Here is a 10451-nt window from a genome sequence, read left to right on the forward strand (position 1 = left end):
ATGCCTCATGATTCCCTGCAATGGCCATGCACATCAGCTAAATGTGCAGTATATCTGTAGGATGGACAGACAACACTGCATTGGTACACCATTGCCCCTCTGTATATTTGACAGGACACCATTGTGTTAAACATGTATGCATGTCATTGCACACGTCAGCAGATCACATGTCATACTACATGTGATTGTAAAGGTCATATGCCACACATCAGGCAGGTGTACTGTTAACCTGTGCTGGTCCACATGGTGTAACACAGGGATGTATGCTAACTACTACTATGATTGTGTAATTTGCATGCCGTCTGCTATGACACATGCATGCTGTTGTGTGCAACCCAAGGATGTATGATAACTACCAATATTATTGTCTGTGCTGCATGCCGTCTGCTGTATCACATGCATGTTGCATGCCTTCTGTCATATCACATGTGTGTGTCTGTGTGTGTGTCTATTGTATAGATTGTAATGTACAGTTCTTGTCTGCCCTCACAGGTAATGTAGGTGCATTGCCCACCTGCGGTAAATCTGATGTTAGTGTCCCCACAGACTCTAGCAGTGATGATGAATGTATGATTGAGACATAGGCAGAGTTGTCAGGGGCTGAAACTGTGCCATTGGTTGCCATTCCATCTATATCCCCCTCATCCCTGCAAACAGATTCCATACCTGCACATACTCCATCACCAGTGGCCATAGAAGAAGGCCAGTTGGCACGTGGTAGCTTGGAACAGGAAAGTGTGAGGGCTATGGAAGGTGTGTTTGCACACCACGGTGTCAGCCAAATGACTTGTGGTGCCCCACACAGGCATATGGCCAGTGCTGCTCATAGGAGGACCTCTGGCCAACATGCTCCTGCATGACAGAGCGCAGCAGCTGGTATCACCAGACACATGTTTTAGGCTGTAATGGAGGCACAGACACGTGATGAATGGTGCAACAGAGAAGATCAGAGGCTACAGAGGGCTGTTGTTCATTCTTTAAACAACAACATCCAGGCAATGGTAAATGCTCAACAGCAGATTGCTGAAGCTTTGGGTAGAAGGTTAGGTGACATGGTTGGAGTCCTTGACCATGGCATGACAATCCGCGAGTGTGAGCTGTCTGTGTGGAACATCTGGTAGGAGTGAGGCGTCGGGAACGTGGACGTAATCCTGCTACATCACCTGTATCAGGTCTACGTGTACGAGCTACCTCACATGTCCGCTCCCATAGTGGTGGTAGCAGCAGCAGTGCATCTGGTGCTGTTCTGTCCACACCACAATACAGCAGGCCACGTGCATGTGGCTTGGGATGGTCCCAACAGGGATATGGTTCCAGTGGACAAGTAACATCAGACAGTACCCAATCTGCACCTCTGCTTGGTAGTGCCCGTGCAACCCCCGGCAGGCACAGGTCACATGTCCGTGGCCGGACACCGTTAACTGTAAAACCTCTCCTGTACAGTCTGCAGCTGTCAATAATACCCCTGTGTAGGCCAGACACATGGGAGAACTTTGTGCATACATACACGCACACACTGGAAACATATGTAGGGCACCGAGACACACACATGCATAACATCCACACATGCCCAATTAGATCAACGGCCCAATCCCACACACATGATGTCATCCAATGGTGCAGCCTAGGCCTCTGGCAAACATTAATACCCTGTGCATATGATGATGCCTGTGCCGCATCCTTGATATCCAGTCCATCGGTGCAGGGACATGCTCATATGGTCTGATGCACAGGGTGAACAGACTAGGAAGATATGTGTAGTTTACAATTCTTGAGGACTGTTGACAGGCAGCAGATACACCATGTAGTACAGGTGTACAATACTGTTAACAGTATGTGTCTTGTGTAACAACAGTGCAGCCTAAGCCTCTGGCAAGCATTAACACCCTGTGCATACGATGATGCCTGTGCCGCATCCCTGATATCCACACCATCGGTGCAGGGACATGCTCATATGGTCTGATGCACAGGGTGAACAGACTAGGAAGATACGTGTAGTTTACAATTGTTGAGGACTGTTGACAGGCAGCAGATATACCATGTAGTACAGGTGTACAATACTGTTAACAGTAGGTGTCTTGTGTAAATACAGTAACTGCATGTTGGTCATGATGTTCTGCTGTCCTTCTTCAGGTCTAATTGCACGTGCCGGTGGATGTCAGTGTTTGCAGTTAGTGTCCCATATGTCAATGTAGACTACTCACAGGTATGTATGAATGTACCAGCATGCACCGTGTAGCTGCCACATACCAGTGAGAATGTCCCACGTTACAAACATGTCTACCATTCCCAGAGCATGATAGCTGTGTATTAAGCTACTGTGGCCACAGAAGTGACATCCATAAAGGGTGACATCACAGGTACAGTTACATGGAGTGGTGAGGTAAGAGAGTGGTCTAGCTGATTACAAGGGTAGAGGCCAGTGGGAAGTGTGATGCCTCATTGGGAATCAGTAATACATGTTCCCATGACAGGATGCCAGCACATAACTGCACCCACATGCTCAGGTATTGACACACATGTATTCAGTGGCACAGTAACACACCCACACATTCACGGATTCACCAACACAGTAACACACACTCGCACACAGTTGCTACTCGTGGGATAATGACCCCTGCCTATGTGCAAATCATCATTACAGTACTGTGCACCTACATGACATGCCACAGAGAATACACATGTACAGGTAGTCAGTACAGCCTAAGATCGGGGACATCAACATGGATAGTAGAATGCATCGTCTGGATGGTGGGAGGGGTCTTATCAGTTCAGTATGGTAACATACATCCTCACCCCAGGGACCAGTCAGCCCTACATACACACACTGTGGCATTCAGTAATTAACACATACAGATACCTCACATGTGTGAGATACACGCCCCTGCCTATGTCCTGCTTTCTACATTGTAGTCTGTACAGATGTGTACACTAATGTACAGGAGAGTGAGTAACAATTGAGATGTATTCCCCACAATACCTGACATATATGGACACACACGCAACCAAACATGCCAGTACTGTGAATTTCAGACCTGCCTAGCTCATGTTATGTATGTCAGACGTACAGCAGTATTGCACGTGTTACAAACTGTACTGACCCTTCCTGTGGAAACAGTGCTGATATATGCACTAGGGACGTCATAACTATTAACAGGTGTCAAGTGATTTACCTTTGCTGTCACCCTGACCGCTGTCTAAGTTGTGTGTTATGCCCTTCAATTAATGAAACTATTACTTACCGGTTACACAGGGTATTGTAGGACTGCTTGTGACACACCTGTGAGCTGTCCACAGCAAACATCCATCTGCAAAGATGCCCCACCACTTAGTTATTGCCACACATCTGTCCATATCTGTGGTACATCTTTCTGTACATTCAGCATATCACCATATACAGTTGGCAATGTTGAGGCTGCATTGCAACTGCATGATGGACAAGGATACACGTCACCTGCATACATCAGCAACTGCACACGCATGTTATCTGAATGCACAATACTATGTGTACAGGTGTGTAGGTCCTACAATCCTGACATTTGGGCATGTTTGTAGGCATTGCGATTGGTGGATATATGTAATGACATACATGAAACATGGACTGTTGTATGATATGATGGGTGACCAGTACAGAGGGAATGTTACCGCTGTCAACATTGATATCACACATTATGTACTGTTAGCATTCAGCAGCCATGGACCTACATTCAATGTGCATGTGTGTAATGGCTGTAGCCACCTGTTTGCACAAAGGACAACAGCAGCTATGCTATTTACATGTATGTTGTGTGTGTGGCATGTACATACCCAGGGCAGGTACATGTATGTCATATCAATACATGAGGGTGTGTACTGGTGTACAGCAACAGTCATCTGCTAATGGCGGAAAGTACCGAGGGCCCCTGGTATGCATACAGCTGACCTGGTCACAGACAGTGGTATCGTTGCATTGCATAACACATGATGCAACTGTGCAGTACATGTGTACTCTCTACAGTTGATGTAGAGCTTAGTACAGTACACAGGTCAAGGGTCACATGGTGGTGTACTCTTCTATATCATGCAACATGTATGGTTGCGTGTTGGTGGTCCGAGGGCATGGTGGTGTCTGTGGTTTACATCCTGGAATGCAGCATGTGACACTGTGTCCTGCACATGGATCATTGTGATGCCTTTCTTAGGGGAACCGGTCAGTAAATGTGAGTGGCCTTTATGTATGTGGGTACACCACCTGGAGCGGTCTGTACCTGTGTTATAGCGCACATGTCTGGTCCTGAGGTATATGGTGGTAGTGCTAGGTTCTGATATATATGGTGGTAGTGCTATTGTGCACTACAGAGCCATCAACCAGGTGTTCCTCACTGAACAGATGCCAGTACTCCCCATTGTTGGATCTACAGTGACCAGCTGTGAATATGGACGTTACACATCTAGCACTGGTTAGCATAATAAAACAATGCAGTTGTCCTGTAGATGTATGGGAGTTAACCTGTGTTTAGGACATTTGCCTTGGAATGGCACTGTGTGGGCGGATGTGACTTGGGTAATATCCACACTCCCTTGAATCATGGATGCATGTGATATGTGACAAAGGCCTGCTTACTGTCAGACAATTCATCCAGAATGACAGCTGATGTTGTGTAAAAGACTGGTGTCAAATATATGTAGAGCAGTGCTCCTGCTAACAATGACAACTACTGACACCAGTGCCCATTACAATGTGTTCTTTACATCTACCTGTAATAGCATGGCCACTGTGGCCTTCCATGTTTAGCATCAGAGTATATCCCAGTCAGCCCTGTGCTCCTAGGAGTATGAGCATGCCCAGTATATCCTTGTGTAGATGGACACATAGTAGTGCATTCCAACCAGCCCTGTGCTACTAAGTGTGTGAGCATGGCCCCTGTGCTACTAAGTGTATGAGCATGCCCAGTATATCCTTGTGTAGATGGACACATAGTGCATTCCGAACAGCCCTGTGCTACTAAGTGTATGAGCATGCCCAGTGACACCTTGTGTTGGTTATGTGGCTCTGTGTATGGGCATGGCCATTGTAACCCTGTATAGTGGTAGTAGTCGTCCATTCCGCAGATGGGCATACTCCAGGTCAGGATGGATTCCTACTTTAAACACACAGGTTCACAGGTATGTACATCTTAACTGCCAGCATCCCTGTTGATTTCAGCATTCCCAGATGGTCATAATGACAGTCTTGACATGTGTAGCCTGTGTGGCGTGATTTGTAAGTATGTAGTATTGTAATACTAATCTGTAAATAGGCAGGTGTTCCATACTCGCCACTGGTGTGTGTGTGTGTGTGTGTGTGTGTGTGTGTGTGTGTGTGTATGTCTGCCCCTGTTGGCCAGTGGACTCTAAATTGTTTTTAGACTGCCCACACTCCATACATTTCTTATACCCACCGTTTGCAAGGCCGATGATGTCATCCATCTACAAATACACCTCTGGGAGGGCTGTGTCCCAGTAATCTCGGTAGCATGTTCTGTAACAGTGTAATGCTGTAGTGTCATAAAGTAGTTAGGTCGGTGTTCTACTCCCACACTTGCTGTGTGTGTGTGTGTGTGTGTGTGTGTGTGTGTGTGTGTGTGTGTGTGTGTGTGTGTGTGTGTGTGTCCCCATTTGACTGAGTAATGCTTTTATACTGCTCACACTCCATACATTTCTTATACCCATCGTTAGCAAGGCCGATGATGTCACCCATCTACAAATACACCTCTGGGAGTGCTGTGTCCCAGTAATCTTGGTAGCGCGTTCTGTAACTGCGTAATGATGTAGTGTAATAAAGTAATTAGGTCGGTGCTCTAGTCCCACACTTGCCGTGTGTGTCCCTGAGGACTGAGTAATGCTTTTATACTGCTCACACTCCATACATTTCTTATACCCACTGTTAGCAATGCCAATGATGTCACCCATCTACAAATACACCTCTGGGAGTGCTGTGCCCCAGTAATCTCGGTAGCGCATTCTGTAACTGGTAATGCTGTAGTGTGATAAAGTAGTTAGGTTGGTGTTCTAGTCCCACACTTGCTGTGTGTGTGTGTGTGTGTGTGTGTGTGTGTGTGTGTGTGTGTGTGTGTGTGTCCATTTGACTGAGTAATGCTTTTATACTGCTCACACTCCATACATTTCTTATAACCACCGTTAGCAAGGCTGATGATGTCACCCATCTACAAATACACCTCTGGGGGTGCTGTGTCCCAGTAATCTGGTAGTGCGTTCTGTAACTGCGTAATGCTGTAGTGTAGTAAAGTAGTTAAGTTGATGTTCTAATCCCAGACATGCCAACTGTGTGTGTGTGTGTGTGTGTGTGTGTGTGTGTGTGTGTGTGTGTGTGTGTGTGTGTGTGTGTGTGTGTGTGTGTGTGTGTTTGCCTGCATGAGACAAGTCCAGTGCTTTGTAGTATTTGCCGTAGCACATGCCCTAAATGCATGTTGCTGCAGTGTGATACGGTAGGGGTTTGTATACAGGACATGACAAGTGTTTGTCTGTCAGAGCCTGTGTAGAGGTGGCCGTGATTGTCTTAACATTGGACATGTTTGGGAGAGGGTTTTGTAGTTTTCCTATATCGTATCTGTCTTATGACACATTGGCCACCTCATGAGGAGTACAGCTGTCAGTCAGCCACAGCACTGTGTTGGTAAGCCATACCCATACATCTGGCAAAAGGGCTGGTGAACTAAGTATGCAGCCCTACTAGTACCCGGTATATGTCCCACACCCATGTGCCATGCACATACCACCTTGCCTAGAATATCCCACTATGTTGCTAGTAACATGCACATTGAGGACAGATAGTAGGCATGGTATGACTGCAGTGGCCTGCAGAGGACATGGCACCCTGTACAGTGGTACAATAGGCACATATATGCAGACATTGTGCCTTCACTATGTTCCACACTGAATGGCTGCAACATATGTGGTGCCATCAAATGTGATCCACTAAGGCCAGACAATGCTGTACACATGTGCCCTTTATGGACACATGCCACTGACACCACGGAATACCTGTATCATACGATCCATGCAGGTGCAGGGCCAACCTGCTCACTATAAGCAGGTTTCACCACACCAGGCCAGTATTGGCATATCGGGGTATAACAGGCTGTGTACACTACATGTGCCTGCCAAACCGGGTACACCTGTACATGTCACTGTACAGTATTGTGGGACATGCACATCCCAGGCAATGTCCATGTGAAAGACTATCAAACACAGACATGGCATGCATTGCAAAGCTATGGCCCTACACATTGGTAACCGGGATGTCAGGCCAGATAATGCAGTACCCATCTGTGTGGGACATTGCAGACACTACACCCCTGCACTGCACACCATTGTTGGGTGATTCGTTGGCAAGGATTACCCCTCACCCAGCCTTGTGCAGCCATCTTGCACAGCCAAGCACTACACACCCATGCAGCAATGCATACCTGCATGCCAGTACTGGCACCCTGTGTCTGCATGTGGGTTGTGATGCTCCCAACCACAGTCACTCCCAGTATAAACCTCATTGGCATACCAACAGTTGTCAAGCACTTTCACATGCCCTAGCCCATAGAACCTCCAGATATCCCCTGTGGTGTATATGGTCCTGTGCATTACTGCGGTGTGGCAAACTAAGTAGTTACATTGTGTATTTGTCGCCCTGGCAAAGGTGTCAATGCATATCCATTAGAGTGTGGTTGTGGGGACAATGGCATCCATTCACATGGAGTGGCATGAGTGCCACACCTAATGTATGTCTACTATATCTGTTGCAGATGGCACACACTCACCTACACACATGTCCTTACAGCACAGCAGCATGTCGCCTTTGTGGCACATGTAGTAACGTCATACACATGTAATAGTAATGAGTAGTCAGGGGTTTGCCCCTGTACTATTCGATGTGTGGCAGATGATGCTTATGGTTAAGTCTCTAAGCCCTTTCCTGGTGTACATTGCCTGTCCCGCACACACACTCTCTGGTGGATGTGAAGGTGTTCAGGTGATGGCCTCTGCACCTATTGCAGTCCTCCTCTAGCTGATTGCATGTGGTGCAGCTGTGATGGTGTTCCCATAGCCATTCGCATGATAAACACAGTACATTATCTAGGGAAACATGTTATTATCTGGCTATGACAGTCGCTGTGAGTGGTACATGGATGTGGTGTTCTGACACGGCATCGCATATGATATCTGGATGTACCTCAATCATTTTCCACAGTGGGAGATAGCCTAAAGACAGGAGGGTGATGTGCCACACAACTACAGCATGTAAGTGTAGTTATGCTGCATTGAGACTACTGCCTGTTTAACATGTGTGTGGTAATGGCTATTCTGCATGTTATAATACAGACATGACAGTACTCTGTTCATGAGGGACCCCAATCTGTAGGGCCATCTGTGAACTGGTCAGTGTGTGCAACCATTTTATTTCCTGTGTTACACACTGAACACACTTCTGTGCACAGCAGAAGCATGGTGTAAGGATTGCAGGCAGTACATGATGATAAGGATGTGTTACTGTCATTGCATCCCTGACCGGACATGTGTCAAATGAGACAGTGGTATGACTGACACTGTGTGGGATTCCCAGTGACAAGCCAATGATGGACAACTGTTCATAGCTGCGGTCACACATGTACTACACATTCTACAGTTGGCATGCGGTATATATGCATGTGTTGTGCTCCCTCTGCAAATGTATACCATCTGTTGTTTTGGGTTGCTGGTGATATCTATGCATACTGTCATAGGTAATCCTGTATGCTGTTGTCTATCACTAAGCCATATGTGGGTTTAAAATGCAACACCATAGGCTGAATGGGTTGGTAGGTCCCGGCAGATCCTCCTGTCCCACTTCAGCTGACCATGGCACCGGGCACTAGCACATCTGGGGCCCAGCCATAGACATCAACCTCTGTTGGCTCTGCACCACCTTCTGGTGGTACCACCATTAAGAATGGAGCATGTCCCCCTTGGGAGCGGGACCATACAGGTACATATCTGCTGTCATGCGGTCCTGGATGTGTTGCGTTGGTTGCTCCCTAAGGGGTTACGAAGCCAGATACACCAGTTCAACAGCAGAGCGTCACATTTACAAGGTGATGCTGCCCCTCCTGGACAGCCCACAGCACTGCCTCCTTTACAGCTGTGTAGGTGCAGTGGCAGTTGCCCATGGCTGGGGACCTCCATCCCACTGTTCCCATGGACTTTTGAATGCCGAAGACCCATCCCCATCTAGGGTGTATCCCCTCCACATGTGTCATATACCAACCCTGTATGCTGTCATTTCTGTGCTCCTACGTATCATCCACGGCCATACCTACACTCCTTTCCCCAACATCTGACCCTCATCTATGGACACATAAGGCCATTCGGCTCCTAGGACACCATCTGCCCTATACATAGCTGTCCATTACACACACATGCCCACTGGACACATGAAACCCTTGTAATATGCATCATAACATACTACTATTATCCTCACCCCTGTCCCTCAGGCGCACAATCCTGGTATGCACATCACTCCTACATGGTCCAGGTACATGTGAGTAGGACAACCCCACTGTACACAAAACACTACCGGTCTCTCTATGGTTACCCCATTTACCTTTATCTTGATGATGATGTTGCACACAGCACATTGCAAGAGTACTGCTCACACATAATGATTGGACAGGTATTGTTGTGTTAATGTACATTACATGCACAGAGTGATGTATATGGCCAATGTACAACTATTTGCGTGTATGACTGACACATGTCTGTCTGAGGGAGTCTTGTGATCACATAGAGCAACAACACTACATAATACAGGCGTCGCTGGTGTTTCCCGCTTCATTCGTTTGTAATGCTTTGTTGCCACATGGTATGTTCCTGATACATCTCTATATATGTATGTACCTATATGCTAGACATAAACACTCACATGTACATCTACATGATGGGATACATTCCTATACTGTTGAATGACTGCGCTGTATGATATCCTTTGGTTACAGCCTCTTATGCTCGATTAGCCTCTACATTGCTTAACCAGTGCAATACTCGCATACTTGTAGCCAAACACACTTACACCCGCTCGATCCCACACTTGCTAATGCACCGACATTGGTGCTTGCATCTGTCATTCACACCCCCGGGTGAGAGCGAGGACCACAATATTATCTTGTGATGCCTATTACTTTGGACTACATGACTACAGTATCGGGATTGGCCACCCATTAGGCGACGGCATTGCGTTCGACTGTACGGAATCAGCGGCTTGTCCAGTGACACAATCATATTTGTGTGTACCTCATACAATGTGCTCCCACCATGTGATGCCTATTACATCGGAATACATGAATACAGTATCGGGAATGGCTGCCTATTAGGCGACGGCATGGCGTTCGACTGTACGGAATCAGTGGCCTGTCCGGTGAATCATTCATATTTGTCTGTTCCTC

The sequence above is a fragment of the Protopterus annectens genome, chromosome 7.part0 (genome assembly GCF_019279795.1).
Source record: "Protopterus annectens isolate FY-2018-M chromosome 7.part0, PAN1.0, whole genome shotgun sequence".
In the NCBI taxonomy this organism is placed as follows: domain Eukaryota; kingdom Metazoa; phylum Chordata; order Ceratodontiformes; family Protopteridae; genus Protopterus; species Protopterus annectens.